Source organism: Chinchilla lanigera, unplaced genomic scaffold (genome assembly GCF_000276665.1).
Source record: "Chinchilla lanigera isolate Chin_1 unplaced genomic scaffold, ChiLan1.0 scaffold00101, whole genome shotgun sequence".
NCBI lineage: Eukaryota > Metazoa > Chordata > Mammalia > Rodentia > Chinchillidae > Chinchilla > Chinchilla lanigera.
The window spans coordinates 5,831,623-5,855,993 of record NW_004955502.1 but is presented as its reverse complement, the minus strand read 5'-3'; the positions used below and the strand labels follow the sequence as shown (position 1 = coordinate 5,855,993).

At 37.1% G+C, this 24,371-nt stretch overlaps 1 protein-coding gene and 1 pseudogene across 1 annotated transcript in view; both read right to left on the bottom strand.

Annotated features, from left to right (window-relative positions):
* The window catches only part of Mei4 (meiotic double-stranded break formation protein 4), a 182,338-nt gene extending 161,952 nt beyond the window's left edge, over nt 1-20,386 (bottom strand). Inside the window, exon 1 of the mRNA XM_005406900.2 lies at nt 20,337-20,386. The gene's annotated coding sequence lies outside the window, so the exon portion shown is untranslated. The remainder of the gene's footprint in view (nt 1-20,336) is intronic.
* On the bottom strand, nt 3,352-24,055 carry LOC102014264 (annotated as a pseudogene).
* Nucleotides 24,056-24,371: the final 316 nt, after the last annotated feature.

Below are 24,371 nucleotides of genomic sequence, written 5' to 3'. Positions count from 1 at the left end.
TGTTCTACTCCCATCAAACAGGTCAGTAGCGTTTTCTTCCTATAAGTTAATTAAATAAAATAGCATTTATTTATACTGCTATTTTTTATGCATTCATCCCTGCATTTGATTCCTCATAATTTGCTATGTTGTAGAAAAGATTATCTCTGAATTCAGGCACAAATTGCATGTGAGAAAAATGCATCACATATATTTTATAGATTAAAAAAAGTTGAATGATTTGGGTAAAGAGTCATGTAGACATGGCACAATCAGCAATTACCTTCCACTAAGTAAGCTTATAAAAAAAGGAGCAGATAGCTTTTAGTAACATTTACTTTGCAAAAAAAAAGAATTCAAAACTGTGAAGATCAGTATTTCCCAGTTACACTGTTACTTCACACACTAAAATAGACATAATCCTTGTCACAAAAACATACATTCACAAAGTGTCTTAGTCACTGTTCTTGCTGAGATACAATATCCCAATGTCCAACACCCACAATGTAAGGCAGGGGAAGTTTATTTTGCTCATATTTGGTAGAGGTTTCAGTACATAGTCTGCTGGTTCCAAGGCAGGCAGGTATGGTGGAAGGGTCTGCCAGGCAGAGCTACTTACCTCAGGACAGCCAAGAAGCAGAGAGCAAAGGGAAGGGCCCAGGAGGGAGACAGACCCTTCCAGGTCACACTTTCGGTAACGCACCTCTTCTGACCAAGCCCCACCTCCTATTAGTAGCCCGCTGAGTGTGACTAGAACTTCTAAAAACTGAGCTAAAGTCAACTTCTCCTTGGACTTGTGGATGTTGAGTACTTTGTCCCAGAAACCAGAAAGTAATTAGGGCATCTCCACAGTCTTTATTTCTGTGTATACAAAGGATATGATCTGAAGTAAGCACAAGTAACCCTACTGAAACATTTTCTTTAAGGTGCATTTTTAACTCTGAAAATATGTTCTTTTTAACTCTGAAAATGTTTGTCTCACTCATATAAATCTCACCAAGGAGAGTACAAATTGCAGACAACAACTGACAGTGCTTCATGGATTCTTCCAGGGCTTCATTTTCTCTGTATTTCTAACACTCTGTTTATTTTCTACTTGCATTTACATTAAAAAATAATATAGCAATATATAGCCATTGCTAATTTTCTATCATCTTGTTTTAAAATTCTGTATTGTCTTTATTGGTTTTCTTTTCTCTTTAAAATAAAAACAATAGACTTAAGTTTTATTCTCACCAGCCTAAAGTAACCTATTAAGAAAAAGGAATTGTTCTCAAATATTGAGCACTTCAATGCTATAATCTTTCACAATTTTTGGCCCTTTAAACTCAAACCCTCAACTTGCTCCACACAACAAATATAGACGAACCATACAGCTCTTGTTGCAGGTAAAGTATCACTTAGGTCTGGTCTTCACAATCCTCTTTCCAACTGTATTTCTACCTGCTGTGGGACAACGGCCTCAGCCTGGATCCATGGCTATGGATCCTCCAAAATCAGTGACAGCCTCAATCTACTTTCACATGGCAAACTTTCTTCTCCAACCAGAATCCATCAATAGACAGGACCCACGTTACTACCCACTTGCCCACTGAACACCATCGTAAAACCTCACCAGCCAAGGAACACTGAACAAACTTGCAGGACATTGCAAACATTTGGAAACCTCCAGTAAAACAAGAGATACCATAAGGTCTAATGGCACCAGAAAAGGGCATCCAGAGCAGAAATTGGTATGTAGTTCTCTTATCCTCCTTGGAACAAGTATCTTTTCTTTGGTAACACAGACTATTCAAGGTTAAGAGTCAGCAACCTTACAACCTAACAAATGGGTCTATTCTTTAAATGAAATATGCCAACTCTTCCAAATTATACTCCTCACTTATCCACTATATCTCCACTTTCTTCTTAAAATTTAGATCTGACCAACCTGAGATTAACAATCCAAACAAATTCATGGTACTCAAGTAATGGCCTCATGGTGATAGAGTAGCCAGACCTAAGCCTTAGATCTCAAAGAAAGGATAGGCAGAACAGCTGTGCCTGGGCATTTCTAGTGAACATCTTTAGAATCTGTTATTAAGCTAACTTTGGACAGTGAAAGAGACCTTTTATTACAGTACCTATCCTGTTTCATGGATAATAGACAGTGGAATGCAGAGAAAAAAAGCCAAAGAAATAGTAAAGAAAAAAGTAAAATTCTTTAAAATAAAGTTACTTCCATTAATATAGACATGGTAGTTTATGGAGATCCTAAGGAATCTTAAAATCACTAGAATTTATGAGTGAATTAGCTAGGGTAAAAGATCAATATGCAAGGGCTGGGGATATAGCTCAACAGCACAAGCTTCCGCCTGGCAAGTGCAAGGTCCTGAGTTCAATTCCTGGTACCAAAAAAATAAATAAATAAATAAATAAAAAACAATTAAAAAAATCAATATGCAAAAATGTATTACATCTCTATACAAAATTCTATTTCATGACAATGAAAAATAATTGGAAACATTTAACAACAGACTTTTATAAAACATTGTCCAGTAAAATTAAAGACCTAAATAGATATTCTATGTTCATGGAAAGGAAAACTTAATATTACTAAGATATTAATTCCACCCCCTACAATTGACCAATACACACAAACCTTATCAAAATTCAAATCAATTTCATTGTAGAACTTGATAAATTATTTCTAAAGTTTGTATCCAAACTTTAAAAAAAAACTTAAATAGCCAGCAAAACCTTGAAAGAGAACAAAACTGGAAAAACCAAGTTACTTAAATGCAATTCTCAAAGCGTACATGCAGCATTCAAGGTAGTGTACTTCTGAAATAAGGAAACATAAACAGATCAAGGAACAAAATCAGGAGTTCAAAAATAAGCTTTCTGTACCAAAGAAGTATGTATATATTTTGGTAAGTGGGCTTTCAAGTCAATAAACTCAATAATAATCACAATTCTGTGAAAGTTTTTTTTTTTTTTTAATCCATCACTTCCCCTTCGTATGGTTAAATACTTATTTAAAAAGTAATAAGTTTGAGTAAGAAATTTATATACTACTGTAGTTTTGGTGTGATAGTGGGCTCTGCTTTTGTGTGAACTGCTATTGCTAAAAGATATTTTAACTGGGTTGCGTGGCGATTTGACTCTTATTTCCTTAAAACAAACGACCATGCTTGATAATTTCATTTTAGCATCTGAAATACTTTAAGAAACTTTTAAATTAAGATTTTTCTGGTGACACAATGCTTTACTTAGAAAAAGATAAACACCACAGATTCTAAGATGTATTTTCTTTTAAATGGCACACTAATTAGGCATAACACAGTCCAAGATAATAGATGTATTTACACACTGAATAAAAATAATGATGCTTTAATGGGAAACCAGCTTAGTTATCCACTGATTCATTTGATTTCCACTGTTCATCTTCTGTTTTATTTTCTTCGCCTGTTGTAAATCCTTGTTTCCCCCTTGCTTTCAAACTGACTTTTGGCTCTGCTTTTACCCATTGTATTTCTATTTGTTTTTCCTCAGCTGCTGTAACAAAACATCTTCAGTGGGATCATGTGGAAGAATAGTCTGTAGCTTTCTGTTTCTGCACATCTTTTACTTGCTGTTTCTCTTTGTATTTTGCAGCTGTGATGGATTGCAGGAGACACTAATTCATGTTTGGTGACTAGCAGTGAGGATTTTCATATAAAATTGGTCCTCCAGAACTTCCCTGAGAAATTTTTATCAGATTTATGACAAAAGAGGTCTTATTTCTAAAAGTTGTGCATCTTCTTCTAAGATCTGAAAGTTCCAAAACCATGTCCTATTATCCAAAATGGTGAAACTAAAATACATGGTACACAAAAGGCTGGCTTTTGGGAAGATACTGTGGCATACTACAAATCTGAATTAAGAGTTCTTTTAATAAACCATAATGTGGCAGATCATCAAAAGCTGCGTTAAATGACAAAACCAGCTGAAAACCTTTCAAACAGTTTACAGGTATTGTTAGTTCAGCTAGGGGATGAATATTTTGAACAAGGAATTTGGCAGGGGGCCCAACAGGTGAATTCGAAAGCCACATATAAACTGGGTTAAATATTATGAATAAAGTTGAAAGTCGGAGGATAAGGAGGCTTCTCAAATTAAGAGGTATCTGGAAACAGTCAGTCCCTTCACTTCAGTTCTTCCTCTTTAAGTGGGGCTCTGTGCTTCCCCAACCCGTTTTCTTCTTTCTGTGCCAGTTTATTTTGTGTCGACATTTACTATATAGATTAATTTACAAATACCATTTTATTTGGACTGTATACATGAAGTAGGATGTGCAGAGAATTTCACTAGTTGTCGCTTGGTTAATAAAAGCTAACATTTACTATGTACTTGGGGATTCCAGAAGAATAAATAATTACCTTTCTCCTCTTCTTAAAAAAAAAAGAAGGCAACATATAAAAACAATTTTTCTTAGCTTCAAAATAGATGCATTTATTGCAGTTTTTCATTTCACACTCATCATTAATTACAAGTTATTTGTATGATCTATTTTAGTATCTGCTTTAGAATAAGACATCAACATTCTCAAGTCTTGCATTAAATGTCTTGCTCTTAAGTTTACTCCTCTGGAAGAAAAGATGAGAATACACTCCTTGTTTTCCCACTTGCCTTTGGAAACAGCCTGGGTCATGGTCTCTCTCTTCTTTCTCCTTATCTTCTGCCATAGCCGGTGACTTAACTGGAGGCCTGGCATCTTTTTGATCTTTTTGTTTCTTTTTGACTTCTTCACCCAAACCTTGGTTGCCACCATCTTGCCTCACCCTAAATTGAGTTTTATTCTCTCAACATAAAAGACTTAAAAACTGAAATACATGGCATAAATGATCAGGGGAAAATGATACATTTTACTGCATTAAAATATAAAGGTTCTGATCATCAAAAGACATTATTAAAAAAAAGATAAGCCACAGCTTAGGCAAAGATATTCTCAACACATATATTCAATACAGTATGAATATAAAATAGTATTTGAAGAATGTATACAAATACAGAAAAATAATCTGTGAGAAAAAATGAACTTTTTTTGGGCAAGTACTTCACAGAAAGATAAGAAAATAGTATGTAAACATATGAAAAGACTGTCAAATATATACATAGAAGAAACATGTTTAAACTGTTCATACCTTTACTGTCTGTAAAACAAATAATAAATAATCTAAATATCGCCAATAGAATAATAGCTAAATTGGTACATTAACACAAATACTATTAAGCAATAAAAATGAATAAACCAGAATTATAGACATCAAAATCAATGATTTTCATAATTAAAAGAAAAAACAAGCTACTAAAATTCAAATGACATCATGCAATCAATATAAAAATACTTTATTGCTTAGAAATATACCCATTTGTACAAAAAGTATAAAGAAACGTATGGAGTGATACACCTAAACTTAAAACTTCTGTAGGAGGGCTGGGGATATAGATTGGCGGCATAGTGCCTGCCTGGCAAGCATGAGGTCATGAGTTTGATTCCCGGTACCAAAAAAAGAAAATTAAAAATTAAAAATAAATAAAAATAAAACTTCAGTCGGATTAGGAGAAAGAGAAAAGGTGTATTGTGCCTTGTAAAGATCCATCTGTTTAAAGTAGGAAAGCACGTACAATGTTATTTTTTATACTATTCTTTCTTTCGTTTTATAGGTCATAAAATGCTATACATATACGTGTTCTATAATATTATTTACCGTTGGAAAAATTAATAATCTTAGATATTTAAAATAAGGGCCTAAAGGTGAAACTTGAATGACAAATTCATATAGTTAATATAGTCAAGCCCAGCTTTTAAATGAAGGAAACAATTAGTTAAATTAGGCTACCAAGAAATATACAGTTGTCTTAAAACCAATGCTGTCTTCTGCAGCAGAAAAGCATCTTTTAGTTCTTTCTAAAACACCTTTCTTCCTTTCTTCCAAATGCTTGTGGTGCACATGCACACGCACACACACATACACATGCACACAGAAGTCACATTAATAAGCTAATATTATCTGCTTCCACATTTCAGAAAGGATGAAGAATAAATTATGTTTTCATAAGTAAACTCTAACATCAAAGATATGCACATATTTGAACTATTTTTTAAACTGTGTGTGAAATCCTTATAAACATAAAATAAAAGTAATCATGGTACCATTCATAAAATTATTATCAGAACCTGAACACTAAAAAAGACATTTTTTTTTTTTTTTTTTTTGTGGAAAAGGCTAACTTAGCACTTAGGGCATAAGGCAAAATCCACCTCTTCTAGAAAGCATTCCCTAACCATGGCAGCACATACTACTTTTCACCTCTCTCGGAGAACTCATTATCTGCAACCATTCTGTCTCCAACCATCATCAGCTTTTATCTTTTCCTTTTAGAAGAATTAAGTTCATTAGGGTAATCAAGGCTATCTTGCTTTTTTCTCTCCGCCACTCATACCCCCAAGAGAGTCTTGAATAAATCAGTATATTCTGTGGAAGCCACAGAATTCCAAAAAGATGGCCTACAGGCTGAGTTCAACTCTTCCCCTTGTCACATAAACGCCTCAAAGCAAACTATGCATTTCCGTTCATCCATAAAATGAAAACTATGTCAGTAACAAACTCACGAGATTTTGTTAAAGGGTAAGGTGAAATCATAGTTGAAAATAACTCATGATAGTACCTGGAACATTATGAGTACTAGAACTATAGAATGTCATTCATATATATTAACAGTAGCCATTATGTTACATTTTATTTGGAGGGGATAAATGAATCTTGGAACTTCTTTGGATCATATAACTCATCATGTTTTGATATTTCCTTTTATTAGCATAACTACTACAATGAATAACTTCTTCTTTGACACCAGTTGGAAAGTTTGAGCCATAAATGTAGCTCTTATGTAACTAGAAAAGCAATAATTAGTCAAATATTCACTTCCTAAGCAGTGCTATTTCAGACCCATGCTACCAGTTAGTCCAACAGGAATGAGAGGGCTTGGGGCATGCTCTGCCTTCTCCCTCTGGCCAGACCGTCATCTCCATGGAGGAGTCCTGGGTAATCATGACTATGGAGGAACAAGAAAATAGCCTGTTGCTAGACACAGGTGCAAGTCTCTCGGTCCTTCTTTTCAATCCTGGCCTTCCTTCCAGCCATCATACCTCAGTGAAAGGAGTCACTGGTGAGGAGGTAATATGCTATTTTTGACAACCCTTAGGCTGTAACTACTTAATAGGTCCTTCTTGCATATCTCTGTCTTCCTGAGGAACCACTTTGAAGATCCCACCACGTATTACAGCAGCCATTGATATTTTCCTACTAATCTATCCATAACTGTGTAAAGTTTGTAATGTTCCTATCCTATTTCATAAATTTTTGTATGTTTATTATTATGTGTTTCCTACAACAACCATTGAGAATAGTTAATGATTTTTCAATAGGTCACTCATGTATAGCTCTATTTATTTTCTTTAGAAGCCACTTTGAAGATACCAAAGTATAGTACAACTCTTGATAATCTCCTACCTCTTTTGTCTGTAACTCACTATTATTTGTCTATTTGTTTTCCTGAGAAACTATTTTGTAGATATTAATATGTAAAACGATAACCATTGATAATTTCCTACCATTTTGTCTGTAATTTGCTAAGTCCCCCCTATTATTATGTTATCCTTCTTTTATTCTTTAAAATAAAAAAAAATTAAATGAAAAGAAAAGCTATTATGATTGCTGAAAGTTGGTCCTTCTGTTTTATCCCTGGTGAAATAATTTTAATTCCAATATTATATCCAATATTTTCATACATCTACCATATATGCAAATTTTCTAAAACCTATATTCTCCCTATCCAATTGAAAAGAGAATGTAAATAAACAACTAGTATATTAATTATTTCCTACCATGACAAGGACACTTAGAATACTTTTTGGTGCTTAGCCATGATAGATTTACATCATTCAGCTAAAAGTCACCTTGAGATTAAAATATATTTTAGGGTAAATTAGAAACAAGTTTAAATAAGCAGCTGTGAGATTTTTCAGGCACCCTCATGAAATATAATTCTGCAGGTTTAAATTGAGGACAGTTTGAAACAGCACTAACTGCCGACAACATGTACATGGAAACATTCAACAACAAAAAGGCATATATAATAATGCATAGGTCTAAAGTCAACTTCTTGAGTAAGGGAAATACATCTTTTTTTAATATCCCAAGACAATTTTAAGCTAGCAGTCAATTCTTCCCTATTCAGCCTGTTAATAGACAGATCATCTGTTACAATCAGATATTCTGCTGACTTCAGTTGTTTTCTTCTATTAAGACCCAGAAACCAGATTACCTTGATGTGCATGCCACTAAGTCACAAAACAGCACTCAATCTGAAAATTCTGTACTGCTGACACACCTAGTATCATAATCTTACAAAACCCTCTATGTAGATGAGTGAGATTGTTCAAAAACTCTACCTAGGCAAGTACAGTGTTTCCCAGACTCTGCTCAGGCTTAGAGATGAATTGAGAAGATACCATCCCTCTGGCATTACCTAATGTCCTACTGGCATGCTCTGAACATAGGAGCATTTCTACTTTCACTGCCATATTCATTCCTCTTTATTTGCCAGCTCCAAAATCCTAATTAACATGGAAATAGTTAACTACCATGCCTAACTTTAGGGATGTGATCACTTTCAAGGTTTGCTATAAGATACATTGCTAATTCAAGGATGATAAATAGCTGCAGTGAGAACATAAAAAGAAGATTCAAGGCTTTGTTGTTACTTTGAAATAAAAACTTGTATGCATTTATTCACTCAATTATGACCTCAAATCATTAGAAAATGAAGCATGATAAACTTATGTTATGGTTTATATTGAAAATGTTCCCGAAAAGCCTCATGTGCTCTGAGGTTGGGCTGCTGGAAGGTGATTGGTGGGGCTGTACATGCATCAGTGGATTATGTACTAATGAATTCAGTAGTTGAGTGTGCTGTTAGGAGAAAAGCTTGGTTAGAGGCAGGTTACCGTGGCCATGACCTGGAAGCATACATCTCCCTCACTTGGATTCTTGACTACTCTTGCCCCTTTTTTCTTGGCTTCCTGAATACTTTAACACGAGCACTCTTCCTCCTCCTGGCCCTGCCACCAGGCTATTTGTGTGCTGGAACTAGCAAAACATGCACTGAAACTTCTTAAACTGTCACCAAAATAAATCTCTCAGGTGTCAGGTACTATGTCCCAGTGATGATGAAAGTGACTAAGACAAATTCTGGTACCACGAGTAAGGTCACTGCTGTGACCACTGGAGGTTTACTGGAGGTTTACAACTCATTCAAGACAAGAGTTTGATAATGTTTTTTGGGTTTTTGTTTGTTTGTTTGTTTTGTTTTGTTTTTTTCTGGTATCGGGAATGGAACTCACGACCTCATGCTTGCCAGGCAGATGTTGTGTTGGTGAGCTAAATCCCCAGGCCCTGATAATGTTTGAAGATGCTGGCTAGCGAAGCCCTAGAATGCTGTAAGCTGTGATCAGTGAGAGATTCTGGTCATAGTTTAAAAGATCAGAAGCTAATAAAATTGCATATATTAAAGACCAAGCTTAGGAGTTTTCAATAGGAAACGAAACTTTTTTGGTATATATGTTATGCTCTGGCAGAAAATTTATCCATTTTGTTCATGTCCTGAGACTTTGAGGGAGACTGAGATTAAGGATGGTAGACTAAGTAATTTCGCAGAGGAAATTTCAAGACAGTTCAACATTCAGGCTGCAACATTGGTACTACTGGCAGTTTTTATTGAGTTTTACAATGAAAATCAGTAGCATATTCCCCACTTGACAAGCTTTCAATTTTCCAAGAAAAAAAGCACCTGCAAAGCTGGAGCAAGAAGAGTATGCTTCCTAAAAAAGATTAGCATTAGAAAGAAGCTAAATACTTTGCCTCAGGACAACAGCAAAGACATCTTGGTGGCATCTCAGCAATCTACATAACCCCAAACTTTCCAGGCTCAAGGGTGCAAACATAAAAGACTTTGTTTCCAGAAGAGAACCTCAGGGCACCTGCTCCAGATGGGCCACCTAGCAAGTTGATTTTCTAGGATTTGTTTCACAGTGCTTAACCATCCAGGCATCCAGAGATCTTTCCAGTCAAGGTCTAGTTTTTGCTGAAGGGTCTATCTAGTTTTTGCTCAAGTTCGCAGGAAATGTTGCCATCACCTATGTGGTGCTGGTTTTACAAGCATGCAGAGTACAAGAGTTATTAGGTCAGTGAGGTTTCTATTCATATTTCTGAAGGAGGCTAAGTAGCCAGGCAGTATGCCCTGGAGAGGGCAGTGAGTGAAGCTGCGAGAGTGAAGCCAGAAGTGCAGTAGTGAGGGCAGGAAATTGGACATGTTAAGAATGCAGAATGTTTGCTGAGGAAAGCCACAGGCAGTGAGGAGAGTTACTCCAAGAGAGAAGCCATGAGAGCTGCAATGCCACAGGGGTGGGGCTACCCAAACCATTTGCAGTCCACATCTCACAACTTTCCCTGCCTGCTGAACACTCCAATGCTTGTCTTAATTCATTAATGTATTCATTCATGTAATTCATTAATGTAGTTTAAAAGTATTTGTTGATAATCTGCTATGCCCTGAAAAAAGTGGCAGTGATGAGAACAGTTGAATTCTTCAGCACACATTGTTTTAATTCTAGTGGAAGGAGTCACAAAGGAAATAAGAAAAATGTATACATTTCAGATTCTGACAAACACAGTTAAGAAATCAAACACAAGGAAAAAAAAAAAGGTAAAAGATTGTTTCTAATTTTAAACATTGTGACTGGAAAAAGCTTCAATTACCAGATGACTTTTAGCAAAGATGCTAAAGGGAAGTTGTGCTAATTTGGAAGAACATGAAAAAGCAGGATCAGGAGCAGGGAGTTGAAAGGCCTGAGCAGGGGTCGGGATACATAAAGCGCTTTGCCAAGCACCATTTTATTTAACCCCATCAGAATGTAGTACATTAAGGTAGCTATTATGCCCCTGTTAGAAATTAAGGCTTACAGTAAGCATAGAACTGAAATCTTAATCCAGGTGTTATAACTCATTCCAAAAGTTTTTCTGCTGAACCCCCTGCCTCAGTACCATGCTCATTTCTGCACATCATGATCTGTCAGAAACAATCAATTAGACTCAATTGTCAGAAAGGGAATGGTAAGGCCAAGGGTTCTCCGAACTGCATAGGGAGCTGCCAAGGACAGAAGACTCGGACTTAAAAGGCTTCCAGCTAAAAGAAGGGGAAAGAAAGTTGTTCCATAATTTCTTCCAGAAAGCAGAGCTATAACCAACATGTAGAAATTATAGGGAGACAATTTTCCAATAAACGGATGAATAAGATATCTAATGAAGGAAGCTTCCAAAAATGGAGTGTACCACCTTGTAAAGTTATGAAATTTCAATTACTGGAGTTACTGAAGCAAAAGCTGAATGATCATCTGTCTGAGATAAGGACAGATTTCAGCAATGATGTGAAGGCTACACAAATTGACTAATGTCTTGTCCAATTCCAAGTCTGTGATTACAAGCACCCAGGCATTGTCATGTGACTTTTTAAAGTTTCAGCAGTAATGTCTGACAGCTTGGTTAACATCCAGGCTCCAGCTGGGCATGGTGGCCCATATCTATAATTCCAGTCATTTAGAAGTCTGAGGCAGAAGTACTGCAAAATCCAGGCCAGCCTGGTCAATTTAACCAGACCCTGTCGGAAAATAAAAATATCAAAAGGCCTGGGAATACACCTCAGTGTTAAAGTACTTGTCTACCAAGTTTGAGGTCCTGGGTTTGATCCTCCATACTACCAAAAAAAAAAAAAAATGGGCTCTATCACTTAAAGAATTTATTTATTTGGCCTCTGTAAGCCTATTTGCTTATCAGAAAAATAAGGCAAATAACAGAAAGTACCTCATAGTGTTATTAGGAGCATTAAATGAAATAATCCTTAGAGAGGAATGAGCACAGTTCTTGGCACATAGTTACAACTTGCAAAGCTTACCATTATGATATACCTACATGTATGTAGGAGCATGAAATGTACATATATAAATGTGTACAAGTTTCTCTTTCCCTGTCCTCCCCTCCCATTTACTTAGTGTCCAAAGCTCTCACAGAATAAATAAATACAGCATAGTGATACTAACAATGGCAGTAACAATAGATATCTAAAAATGTCAGCTCTTAGTCTCATCATTTCACATTTTACAATTCTTCATGACCAAGAAATATACAAAAATACATTTTCTAAACATCTGTGGTACCACTTTAAAAATTATTAAAGAAAAATCAACACTTTCTTAATTGAGACAACGATTACAAAGTCAGGGTCTCTCAGCATAAGAAAGAATAAGTACAATCTGTACCTCATGTGTGTATGTGTGTGTGTGTTTATAAGGACCCAAGTGCACCTGTGTATGAATACATACAAACATTCCCATACATGTTTTGTTGTTAAAAGAAGCTGCACCTGTAGTTTGAAGTCTGGAGTTGCTTCTACTTGGTGAAAGAGTGAATAACAATTTTAGATTAATTTACCATCACTTTTGTCACTCAGGATAAACTGACATTAATTTTCATAGAGGAAACATTTAGGAATAATAAAAATAAGCTTGCTCTTTAGATAAAACAGATATCACTTGATGTTTTATGTGTGCAGTGCAGTGCTCAGTGCTTTCAGAAGCTTACAGTATAACAGATTAAAGAAAAATAACTTGTAGCTGGGGCTTTGGTGCTATAGCTCAGTGGTAGAGCATTTGCTTAGCATGTGTGATAACTCAGGTTCAATCCCCAGTAAACAAAAATAAACAAAAAATTTCAAAGAGAAAAAAGGAAAATATTACTTTCAAAGACAGAATCTTTATAATATAATAGAATATATATATACACATATATATACATATATATATCCATGATTATAGTTGATTCTCTCTTTGTGATATAACTGTTATTCTTTACAACTGCTTTATCTGTATGCAAATCTAGGAGAGAAACTTGCTCCAAGTCACATGATTTCATGGATATCATTTGACACCAAAGCCTTTAATCTTTCTATATTGACTGGCAAATGAATACACTAAATTAGCATTATAGCCCAGATTTAATATAGTTCAAGTATAATAAAACTCATTTAACACCAAAACTATGTTGATTATCTGCCACAGACTCTCAAGAATCTGACATCAGAAGGAATTGGGGAATCCAGTCCACTCTCCATAAACAGAACGGTATTGAAATTTTGGTTACTGAATGGTCAATTCTTAGAAATTCCTTCTAGGCCTCCTATTAACTCTTGTTTATTAATCCCAAATTCAACCTTGAAAATAAAATAATATAAAGTGAACTCTCCCAAATTATACCCTGAGATTTAAAAGAAGCAATCAAGTTTTCTCCCTGCAAAATTCCCCTTACACATTTCTTTTTTTGTTTGTTTGTTTTTTTTTTTTTTTTCTGGTACCAGGAATTGAACTCATGACCTTGTGCTTGCCAGGCAGGAGCTGTGCCACTGAGCTAAACCCTCAGCCCAATCCCTTACCCATTTCTTATAACATCGTAACATCAGAGCTCTTCCCTTTGGCAGCCTCCTTAGTAAAACCCCCTTTCAGTGACACCAGCACTAAGCCTCCAAACTGGATAGCTCAATCCCTTACAAACCTTGAACCTTTTGTCCCAAATGATACTGTGCTGTTGAGTGTTCAGCTCTCAGCAATAGTTTAAAGTGACAAAATGGAGAAACAGCAAAACACTTTTTTTGCATAACTGCATTTAAGCAAGATCTGTAGTCATACAACTGGTTCTATTCAGAGCCAAAACCACTGCTACCCCTCTAGCCTAGAGCTAGTCTATCTTGGAGGACAAGTGCTGCTTTCCCCTAATAAACTACTTGCTCCTGTGCTTGCCACTCCTTGCCCACACCTTTTAGTCTCTAGAGGACAGAGCCATCCTCTCATTTCCTTTCCTGAAGACTCTCCACTCACCTTTCATGGCTTAGTTTAATTGCCTCTCTGGGAGTTCTCCAGATTTACTCCTTCCTCTCCTTATCCTGGCTCCAGTAACTGCTCCCTTGTCTACATTTCCAAACCACTATGGGATGTTTATCACAGCGTAGTAATAATATGTTCTCTGAGGACCTGTGTTCCCTGCTAGTCAGTGACTGAGCTCATCAAATGCACACGTTTGCTGTTTCTAGCACTTTGCCCCTAGAGAAGTATTAAACTACATTGTATAGAAATTATGATAAGGTAACTAAAACACTTCTTTATAAAGTATCTAGTATTATTGGAACACTATGTTTATCTGTTTTCTGTTACTTTAATGACATTTCTAAGGCAGGCTAAGTTTGTAAAGAGAAGAGGTTTAATTAGCTCACAGTTTTAAAGGACAAGAGTGCAAATAGCCCTGCTGAGGTCTCCATAGCAAAAGGTAGGAATATTTGTGAAAGGAAGAGGTCACATTTCACAACAAGAAGCTGGAGACCAGTTCAGGGTTGGACTTGCTCTTGTAATAACTCCACACAAGAGCTTAGGAATTCCTTGAGAGTACCTTAATCCCTTCCAACAGCAGCTCCCTCAATCACCTAAGGATTTCCCACTAGGTCCCACCTTTTAACAGTCCCCCCACCTCTCAGACTGCCACGCTAGGGACAGACCTCTCAACATCTAAATGCTTGGGGACACACTCAAGTCTTATCCAAACCATAATGAACAAAAAAGAGACTAAGGCAGACATAAAACAGTTTCCATAACAGGAAATCACAAAAAAAAGCTGTAATTCTGGAAATCATAGAAAACTTCATGAAGACGTATGAAGCAAAGGGGTAAGAGGCAAAATCAGGGAAATACATTGATATGGAAATATAGGTATGGATAGATTCAACAGAAATGGGATTGACAAGGATAAGAAAAGCTGTTGGCCTGCCTTGAGTAGAGAGCCTGAATAAAGATCCCAAAGGGAAAAAAAGACAAACATTTCCTGGACACTGTGCACTGCATACTACTCATTCACTTTATATTCATTTCTTCATTTTAGTAGTTCTGTGACATGGAATTCAGGATCACTGTTTAGAGATAAAGAATTGAAGCTCAGGGATACCAAATGAACTTGACTTCTAAGTATTTATCTTTTTGTACATCATCTTTCCATAGGATAATTTCTGGAAGTAGAAAATAAGCATAAGCTGAACAGCACTGGCCCTTGCTAAAACTGGCATCATGTTGTGCCTGCCTGTGGTCATTCTGTCTACCATCTACCATCGTAGTCTCAATCTATCATCTCAGCATTAAATGCACACACCACAAGCTACATACACCACACACACATGCATACGCATAGATACACAGGCCTATTAACTCCAGAACACCTACAGATGAGAAAGCTTGATTGATCCTTATCTCCCCATGGAGATAAGCCAGAGTAATCCCTAAAATCTCATCCAGAACTATTTTGATGATGTATCAAGAAATAAGATTTGCAGAGGGAATAGTTTCAGGGTCCATGTTGTATAGCTCCCCTTCTTACTAGCTATATGATCTGAAACAGAGATTATCTTACCTCTCCCTGCCACTTTCCTCATCTGTAAAATGGGAATCAAAATAATTCCTAATTTACAAAGCTGCTGGGGGAATGAAATTAGTTAAACTGACACATGATCATTATGAACTCTAACAAGGGCATAGTGAATTCACTGCCATGCTTGACCCACTTGACCATGTGTGTGCTGATGACTCAATCCTAGACTTACTACCTCTGAAACCTGTATAGGAGCATGGATCTGACTAAACATCTATCAAGGGGCCAAGAAAAGAGGTGTGTGAGTTGGTTCAAATAGGATGAGGAAAGACTTGTGAGGTAGGTCTCAAATTCTGAAGGGTGACTACTCAGAGCTCCAAAAAAGCACTTCAAAAATGTTGGACTGAGCAGGCAGCAGATAACAGCATAGATATTTATGGGAGCACACGTGATGTCCTTGACTAAAGATTATGATGTTTTAGAGAATAAGTGGAATAGCTAGGGAAATTGAGGACCTGAGAATCAGTAAGAAATGTCTGAACTTCCTGCAGTGGGTGCCAGCACATCCATCAGAGAATATGAGGGAAATAATAAAAGTGGTGTTTCAAGAAGAATATTATGCTGAGTAGTAAGGAGTAAGGGGATTATGAAAACAGACTGTAGGAAGGGCCGGAAGGAGAGCTAGGCCTAAAACCTGAGTGTTTGCACAAACAATACAGGAAGCTCTGAGAGGTGTTTGTCAAATGACAGGACTTCTTGCCAGATGGAAAAGTGACAGGGCAAGTGGCAAAAAGCTAAAACATGACTGCAATGTCAGGTCAACGAAGTAATGGACCTCAATTAGAAATGTGCACTAAAATTATTGGAAAGTTCAAAATGTACAAAATAATGTAGAGTATACAAATCACTCTTTGAAGTTGCTTCCTTAATTCTTTAATTTTATCAGTGAGTGATAAAAATGAGGTCAGCATATGGATAATTAAGAATTTGGCTCCCAGCCATGTAGCATAAATCAGTTCCTTCCTTGGTGGTCTTATGCAGTAGTTGTCTTTTGGAAAAGACAAGAAAACTGTTTACTATTTACCACTAAAGATTTTTATAGCAGCAATCTAGTATGAAACACAGACCCAGGGTCTTTGAGTTGCAATTGCTGCTTCCTTTGCTGCCTGTAATTATGGTGTCATTACTTGCACTGACACGCATATTTGCAAACACATTTTGGTTTTGGAAACCTGTGATGAGAGCAATAGTTGAAATACTGCCTAGTAACCAACAAATAGATGGTTTATGGATAGTGGGCAGTTTTTTTAATTAAAAATGAAAACTATTTTTATAGTAGTGGATTACTTAGGAGACATACCTGTAAAAGAAATTTTTAGAAAGCAAAAACCTCTCAAGGATCACATAAGTTTTTGTGCATGGTTAAAAACGGCAGGTTATCATAATAAATTTACAATCTACTAGCAAATATTCAGCACCACTGATTGATTTTGTCCAGTATGAGAGATAAAAATTCTCCTTTTCTCACAAGCTTTTACGTGATAAAAAGAAGAGAATATCAAATAACTAGCTATTGGAAGGCCTATATGGGGGGACTTTAAAAGAATGACAAGAATAGCTTTTTTTAATCTGTAAGAGATAGATATTCATGAATAAAGAAGATATAGGAAAAGAAATCAATAAACAGGCTCTGAAATATATTTTCCAACAATTAGATCAAAGATTAAAAAAGTAAAATCTCTATAACAATCAGAATTACTTTCTAATGGATTGTTTTTACTCTTCTATCCATTCATATTAAACTAGCACACATTAAATCCAAAAGGATTTATTTTCCAGAACTCTGCCATAGTGAAAATAATCTAATCAAAAATAAGATGGTAAAGGCATTCATTGAATAAATCAGAAGAAAAAAGTTAAAGAAGATGACAGATATGTGGGAGGCCTGTTATAAACTAAATTGGACTTTCATTACAAAAATTGACATAATGGTATACTTAGGAACCTACTTTAGATGATTTACAAAGTCAGTTTGCTCACCAACCAAAAAAATCACTAAGTTCAAAAATATTTTGTTATATTTCCAAGATTAAATTGTTATAACACAAGACATAAAAAAGTGTAAATAATCAGAAAAAGACAAAAGAATAAAGAACAGAATGAGACACTAAAAATCTAGGACCCTACTGAGGTCTACTATTTAGATATGAAACCTAAAGTTCAACAAAACATTTTAAATAGTGTTGTCTAAAATAGTAAAAGGATGACTGATATACGTTTGATATTTTGAAGAAAAGCAATAAAAAATGGTATAACGGAAACTGCCTGGTAAAGGTCTGCCAATGTGAGGGAGCTGTGGTGGCACATACCTAAAATCTCAGCATTCATGGAGGCTGAGACAGGAGAATCACAAATTTGAGCCAAACCTGGGCAAGTCAGTGATGTAGAGATACCCTGTCTCAAAATAAAAAATGAAAAAAAGACAGGTGGGGAAGAACCTCAGTGTGAAAGCCCTGGGTTCAATCTGTAGTATCACACACATATGAAACAAAAATCTGTTATTTTACACCCTTAATAGAAAATTTTAAATACAGATAAGACCCCAGTGTTGGGAAAAAAAGTTAAGAGGGCATCAAAGACAACCTTTCATGAGTACGATGCTTAAGTGAGCAGAGGTTAAGGAGTGAAAGGAAGGAGTATCACATTCTGCCTTATGTTTACAAATAAAGGAAGAAGAGATGTTGGTCCTTCTCATGTTTATCTTTGCAGGTAAAGTTGCCATGCTTCCTTCCTGTCTTAGTTGCTTTCCTTGTCACTGAAGCATAATACCTAACATCCCCAACTTAAAGGAGGGGAGGTTTATTGTGGCTGAGTTTCAGAAGTTTCAGTCCATGACTAGCACCTCAAATGCAGAAAACTGCATGGCTTAAGGAAAACTGCTCATGTCATGCAACCAGGAAGTAGAGAGGAAAAGGAAAAGACGGAGGAAAATATACCCTTCCAGGTCACAACCCCAGTGGCCCTCCTCTAACCAGGCCCCACCTCCAGATATTAAGTCATCACTGCACTAACCCACTGATAATACACCAGCTCTTTGATCCAATCACCATGAAACACAAAAGATTTTTGAGGATATATCCCAGATATAAAATGTAACATCCCACCAATGGCTCCCAAAATAATCATGTTCATGTCTTTGTGCAAAATTCATTTAGTCCATCTCTAATATTTGCTAAATTTTTTTAGTTCCAGAACTGCTGAAAATCTAAGTCCAAAGTCTACTCTGAGACCCTTGGCAAACTCTTATCTGTGAGCCCCTGAAAAAAATAATAAATAAAGTCAGCTGTGGTGGTACATGTCTGTAATGCCAGCACTCAGGAAGCTGAGACAGGAGGACAGCCAGGACATCAAGGCCAGCCTGGGCTACATAGTGAGACCCTGTCTCATTAAACAAAATAATAATAATAAACATAAAAATAAAAAGATGGTTAACCACAGCTGATGTACAATGACATGGTAAACATTCCCATTCCAAAACAGAGAAATAGAGGGATAGACAGGAAAGGAATAAAAGCAAGATGAAAACCTAACAGGGTAAATCGTGTAATTTCATGTCCAGTACTCAGGTTAAATTCTAGTGAGCTTTAAGGAACTTGGGAACATCCATCCCTATACCACTGCCAGTTGCAGCTGGCATGGCTTCTTTCTTAGGGTGGCTATGCTCACTGCCTGTGGCTTTCCTTATAAGATATTTTAAGTTCCTAGTTTCTCTTACTTCCTGGGATTTCCACTGCACTTTTGCCTTCACTCTCACAGCTTCACACACTGCCCTCTCAGGAGCACAATGCCTGGTCTCCCAGGCCTTCTTCTAAATCTGGGTAGGACTCTCACTCACCTCACAACTCTTGGATTCTGCCTATACAACTTGCACTACATGAATGACACCAAGGTCTGTCACTAGCTGGAACAATACGTGGACTTTCTTTATTCATGTCTGCAGAGGTCTCCCAGTGTCTGGATGGTTGCGCACTGTGAACAAGTTCTAGGGAGCTAACTTCCGAGGCAGCCCTTCTCAAGCAGGATACTCTTGAGGCTCTCTTTTCAAAATAAAGACTTTTACTTTTCCATCTTTAAGCCAGTGAACAGTAGAGTCTTGCTGATTGCTGAGATGCCACTAAGGCATCTTTCCTATTGTCTTGAGGACAAGTATTTGGCTTCTTTTTAATGTAAGTCTTTCTAGCCACCAAACTCTCTTTGCTCCAGCTTTTCAGGTGCTTCATGTCTGGCAAAATGGAAAACTTTTTAAATTATTTTTTTTGTTCTGAATCTCACTGTGAATCTGGCTATTAGAGGCAGTCAGCAGTACCCATGCCACAAGCTTAACACTGAGATGCCTTAAAGTTTTCTCTGCCAGATTAGTCTGCTACCCTTAATCTTAGTCTCCTGCAGTGTCTCAGAACATGTGGAAAATAAAAACACATTTTCTGCCAGAACATAACATATATGGTCTCCTGTTCAACTTTCAACTGAGTCCTTGTTTCCAACTGAAACCTCCTGAGCCTAATCATTACCAGAAGCATTTCAATCAGCATTTTGGTCTTCTAAGCTCTCACTTGAATCTTTTGTCAAGCTCAGTTTAAAGCATTCTAAAAGTTCTCTAACCTGAACCTCCAAATCGTTCCAAGCCCCTTCTGAAAACCAAAGGCTTTTAAACCACATGGTCAGGTAGAATTAGGGCAAGAAACCCACTTTCCTAATACTAAAATCTATCTTAGTCACTTTCCTGGTGACTGAAACATGATACCTAATACTTACAACTTAAACAAGAACAGGTTTATTATAGCTCACTGTATCAGCAGTTTTAGTCCATGGTTGGCAGGTCCAAACAGCACGGTGGAAAGGGCCTGAGACAGAAGAAAAACTGATTCAGTTAAGATTCAGAGTAAAGGGAGGAGCCAGTGAGTTATTTCAGTGAGTAACACAGACTTTGAGCAAGTAACACAGTGACTTAGGGGTTAGGAATATCAGCAATAAGATATGAGCATTCTTTAATCCTTTACTTTCCCAAGCCTAAAGGCAAGACAGGAGGGATCAGTTACCAGAACTGGGAGGGAAGGAGGCAAGGCAAGGAAGGGGGCATCAGGGTGAGGAGGAAGGGAAGGAGGGAGAGACAGACAGGGACAGACAGAGACAGACAGAGCCAACAATGAGAAGTGAACTCCCAATTTGTGTTGTGACCCAGTCCTTAAGACTGGAAGACCACAGGTACCTGCAGGGTGGGCAAGAACTTGGAAAGTATCCAAAGGGAATAGAGGAAGAGACAGTATAGCACAGATACTAAAAAAAAACTGCATAAAACTAAGGGCAGACAATGAAGGCCCTGGACTAGGAGAGAGATCAAGATATACTCTCTGTCAGTTCCCTTCCAAAGGATACTAATTTGCATTTTTACTGGTGGAGATTCCCAGGCCTACATGCTTCTCACTATTATTTTTATCATTCTTCAGATACTTTCTCTGCATCTATTCTTTAAACTAAGTACAAAAATTCAGTGTCTGCTGTACCTAAAATGGTAGTTTTTTGTTACAGAACCTAGAAATCTGAACACAGAAGTGTCTAGCTTATCTTAGGCAATTTTCTATCAGATACCCTTGCTATTTATTCCTTCATTCAGGAGATGTGTTTTTAACTCCTTCCCACCTGTCAGGCACTGTACTAAGCATGAAGATACAACAATCAACATAAGTCCATCACTGCCCACGTCGAACTTTTATCAATCATTTTAATCTCTACCACTTCCTGTTCACTATGGAATATCAGAGATGCTGATGTCATAGGGTAAGCAATGACCTACAGGTCAAATCAGGGTATCATGCTTTTATAAACAAGGCTCTATTGAAAGAGCCATCCTCATTCATTTATCTCTACTTTTGCCCTAGAATGCCACAGCTGTCCAATAAAATACTATGGCCTGCAAACCTGGAAATACTCTCTGGCATTGTACAGAAAATTTTACCCAAAACATAATACTTTAAGGATGATATTTTAAAAGACACAGATTGCCTTTCAACACCCCTGATTGCCCTACTTACAAACCATATCTTAAGGAAGGTTGTATTTCTACTATTGTGTTTTTTATTTATTTCTATTTTCTTTCATCGTTAGAGCAGGTAACAAAAAGTGTCAGGAGGCTAGTATTTTCTACTAATAGCTTATTCTCTTCAGATAATGACATTGTTTTATATTACATCTAATCTTGATTTATCTGAAAGTTCTACATCATAGAAAAAAATCTCTGAATCATGCAAAACACATTTTCACAGAAGTGATTTTAGGCTACCTTTTAAACTGAACAATAATATTGACTGCAAAAGCACTTAGTCAACATTTTAGTGCTATATAAATGCAAAAATGATAGCAGTCATAGTACCTTTCTTCCCTGCAGGTACAGGAGTGGATACTTATTCCCCGGTCACTTGACCCTGAAAACATCAGAATTTTAAATGAAAGAAAAAAGAAAGGACTAGTTTTCATTAGCTGTTACCAAAATTCCTGCTAAGAAATGATAGGAAATCATTTTTCCTATCATTTTTCCAAATTTGTTTGCTGTGGTTTCTCTAAAGGATGTTAAGAGGCTAAGTCTGTGGTGGCTGTGGCTGACCATTGATTTGCCATCCCCTAAACTCTTTTCTTCGCCTAACATAGCATGAATACAATTAAATGTCCATTTAGTTCACATTTAGTTACTGTGATACAGCAAAAAGACTTGAAAAAGATCCTGGCCAAGTCTTAGTTCTTGAAAGTTTGTCCATCCTACCACCCAACCCACAGGCAAAACACATTTGAAATGCTTAAGAAAGGGGAGACTGAGTTCAACAGTGAATAGAAAACAATGAGACCAAGGATGGGGTAGGAGATGGGATCACCAGGGAATTGTGGCTAACTTGCTAAAAAGAGAGAACACTTTTAGATATCAGCTAGGTACATTTTAATCTTTGAAAGTGCCCTCAGGTCACATGAGCTCCTTCTTAACTAGGTACCTTTAACTTTCAACACTCTTCTTTCATAGCAGTATCGCAATTGTAGCTGGATAATTTCTTATTTAATTATTTATTTGGTATATATCCTTCAGTGGTAATTACACTCCAAGAATTCCATTGTAACTGTTCAGAGAAGGAATCCATGTGGTTAATATTGATGAGCACTATAAAAATTTTAGGCGATAGATACAACAAATGAACAGATAAATATATGATAGAGCCTAGGTTCTCTGGTAGCACATTAAGAAAACTGTAGTTATTCTGTGATGTGCACCTCAATATAACAGCCACAGTCATCCTGTCCTTATAAACCACAAACACTGTACAAAGAATATGCACTGTTTGCCTACCAAATCTTTGTATCTTTTTCACCAACCATCGCCTCTCTGCACTTTAAATGTCCTCCTCTGCACCGACTTCTATCTTTCCATATATAATCATGCTTAGGTTGTTCCCAGCTTTAAGCAAGAAAATAAAAAGAAAAGAACTCTAAAGTGCCCCTACCTGACCTAACTGTTCTTACCAAGGTTTCAAGAAACATATTTGCCGAGTCCCTACTCTAAGTCTTTCTGCAGCATCTCATTCTGACAGCCATCCCTCTATTCTTTGCTCTTATTTAAGTGGCACTATTCTCGTGATTATTTTCCTATAATGTATCTAAAACTATAGCCATTTTTCTTTCAGACCATTAGCACTTCTTGTCTATACACCGGTTCAGACTTCTAACTGACCTCTAAGCTCCGTCCAATCCACTCTTCATCCTGCAGTCATAAGCATGTTTACCTCCATAATACTGCAAAGTGAGTTGGCCTAATTCAGTTGACTCAAATTGTAGCTCCGATCTTTGGTTTCAAGGACCTCCACATGGCAGAATTTTATGTATACATGACACCAAAAAAATGTAAGTCCAATTAAAAAGATAAAATATTTTTTCTGATCTTACAATACACACTGAACTTCTGATTTCCATATGCATGGTAAAACACAGTACAGTGTAAGATAATATTTTCCAAGCTTTACCAAAGCCTCCAAACTACTATTTTTGCAAAGGTGATTCCAAGCACCAGTGTTCCAACTGTTACTTATGAAAGAAAAAAAGAATTAAAAATTCACACTCAGAATCATCTATTTGTGCACCTGAACTTCATTCCTAAATGTTGCAGCTGAATTATGTCACTTGTGGTCCACTGCCCTGCCTTGAAAGTCGTCCAAATTATATATGTTTTAAATTGCATTTGATCTAAAACATTTCTGAAGCAGTATTTCCTAATAAAAAATAAGTAGAAGAGTAGGTTGGGCAGTCACTGGGCACAAATCTATGCCAAGACACAGAGTTTCACTGTAGTCACATGATACACTGTAAGTCCCCCAATTTTAAGTGGAAAATTAGCTACACAAAGAAAGTGGTCAATGTGTGTAGTTAACACAATGCAAATATCGCTGTGGAAAACTACATCCTGCTCACGCACAGTCTGTGTCATTACGTTTTTTCATTACGCGCATTTGTTAGTACTGCACGTGTACTTATTTTCTAAGGTTCCTTATAGAACCAAGTCCCGAATGCGCCTCAGGGCTTCCTGACAATGGCGCTGCTGAAGGCGCGGCTTACTTCAGTCCGCGTTGCTTCCCGGGCTTTCTTCCCGCCGCTCTGGACACCGCGGCCCGCTCCGGTTCCCTCCCGGCCGGCTGTCCCCGCTCCGCAGCCGTCCTCTGTCCCGCGCGCCCTTCCTCGCCCGCCCTCCCCGTCAAACCCCGTCCGCGGGCCCTGAGGTGCCTCCTCGGGCGGAGTCGCCGCGCCGGTCCCCCGAGC